Here is a 943-nt window from a genome sequence, read left to right as displayed (position 1 = left end):
AACTTGAGAATATGTCACTTGCACTCATAAAATCGGCTTGCCTTCTTGTGTTTCCACTAATGCCAATTTCATTAGCTAAAGGGGTTCTTATATAGTGTGGCTTAATTAGGGTTACACCATGAAAACCCTAATGTGCATGAACTTCCATATTCCTCATGCTCCATGGGTTTAAACCTCCATGGATCATCCATGGGTCACCACATGGGTTTAGCCCAACATAAGGAACTATGGATCATAAGCCCACATTATAAGAATGAATGATTTACATAATCAATCCCCATATATTTAATTAGTCTCTTTTGATCACAAAATTAATTCCAAATTAATTCTTGATCAATACTAATTAAATAATATGATTTCATATTAATATATTAGAACTTATAATATATTAACAAACCATAAATAGCCTCTTCTCAATTATCCATCCTTCAGATTGTTCTGGTGCCATGCAACCCAAATGGACCATGGTACTCTCGGGTCAAGTACATACCAATTATAGTTATGGACTTAGACACTAATCCAATAGTATACCACTTGGATAAGTCTAATAACTATTATTGCAAGTACGACTCCACAACCCGACTAGCAATCGTAGCTCTTAAAAGCCGCTGTCGAACTCTGACTTAGTCAATGACGCGTCTATTAGATAAGGGATCATATATTCCTCCATTCTAGATATCATATTGATTGAGACATGGATTATAATCATTCTCTCTGTCCATCTGTTGTTTCTCGATTTCCAATTTATGACGACCGACTAATTGAACAAATCAAATTAGTCCAGGCCTGTTGTCATCACTAAATCATCAAGGGGCCCACAAATATCGCTTTTATCCACACGGGATAAAAGGAACGGATAAACTTGGACCCAAATGCTCGCTTGTACTTACTCATCGAATTACACACAACGATATGTTTTATAACACCAAGTTACTGGTGCGTT

This window comes from Lactuca virosa, chromosome 4 (genome assembly GCF_052849685.1).
Source record: "Lactuca virosa cultivar CGN04683 chromosome 4, Lactuca_virosa_CGN04683_v6, whole genome shotgun sequence".
NCBI classification, from domain to species: domain Eukaryota; kingdom Viridiplantae; phylum Streptophyta; class Magnoliopsida; order Asterales; family Asteraceae; genus Lactuca; species Lactuca virosa.
Note: the sequence above shows the minus strand (reverse complement) of the source record.